Raw genomic sequence first — 1481 nt, 5'->3', positions numbered from 1 at the left:
AAAAATACATACAATTACAGATATACAATACTACATATGGCATGCCTACAATATAACCTGTAAAAAAAAAAGGGTTCGTGTTTGCATGTATTTTACACGGAAAAAGAGAAAGAAAGAAAGAAAAATGAAGGAAAAGAGCAAAAAAAACATCATGTCTAAACAATTCACATACCCACTTCTGCTTCAAAATGTAAAGTATTTGTTGACTCCAATCTGTAAGAGAAAAGAATGAAGACAACACAGAACAGAAAAAAACAAAACAAAAATATTACATGTATAATACATACAATGAAAGATAGACAATACTATACTGTAGTACACATGGCATGCCTACAATGCGACCTTTAAAAAAGATGGTTCATGTTTGCAAGTATTTCACACTGAAAAAAAAGAACGAAAGACAGAAAAAGGGGTAGAAAGATGAAGAAAAAAAAAACAAAAAACATGTTGACACAGTTCACATACCCAACTCTGCTTGAAAAGGAGAAGTACTTGACTATCCAAATCTGTAAGACAACAGAGTGAAGACAACACAGAACAGAACCAACTAACATGCATAAAAAATTTACATTAACAGAGACAAAATAATACACATATCTTGCTAACACGGAGACCTGTAAAGAAAACATGGATAACTTTTGCATGTATTTTGCACTAAAGAAGAGAATGAAAGTGAGAAAGAGGGAAAGAAAGATGAAGAAGGAAGTAAAAAATTAATGTCTGAACTGTTCACATACCCAACTCTGCTTCAAAACGTAAAGTACTTGATGATCCTAATCTGTAAGAAAACAGAATGAAGAAAGCACAGAACAGAAAAAACAATCTAACGTGCATGAATAAATACAAAGACAGATATCATATGGCATGCCTACGATGAGACCTGTAAAAAAACATAGCTAAATTTGTATGCATTTTACACTGAAGAAGACAATGAAAGAGAGAAGAGAGGAAGAAAGATGAAGGTAGAGAAAAACGATCATGTCTAAACTGTTCACATACCCAAATCATCTTCAAAACGAAAAGTACTTGTTCCCCATCTGTAAGAGAAAAAAATGAAGAAAACAGAACAGAACACACCATCTCACATGCATTAATACATACAACAACAGATATACAACAGTACACATGGCATGCCTACAATGTGACCTTTAAAAAAGATGGTTCATGTTTGCAAGTATTTCACACTGAAAAAAAAGAACGAAAGACAGAAAAAGGGGTAGAAAGATGAAGAAAAAAAAAACAAAAAACATGTTGACACAGTTCACATACCCAACTCTGCTTGAAAAGGAGAAGTACTTGACTATCCAAATCTGTAAGACAACAGAGTGAAGACAACACAGAACAGAACCAACTAACATGCATAAAAAATTTACATTAACAGAGACAAAATAATACACATATCTTGCTAACACGGAGACCTGTAAAGAAAACATGGCTAATTTTTGCATGTATTTTGCACTAAAGAAGAGAATGAAAGTGAG

The sequence above is a fragment of the Hyperolius riggenbachi genome, chromosome 4 (assembly GCF_040937935.1).
Source record: "Hyperolius riggenbachi isolate aHypRig1 chromosome 4, aHypRig1.pri, whole genome shotgun sequence".
Classification (NCBI taxonomy): domain Eukaryota; kingdom Metazoa; phylum Chordata; class Amphibia; order Anura; family Hyperoliidae; genus Hyperolius; species Hyperolius riggenbachi.
This window is presented reverse-complemented; position numbering follows the sequence as displayed.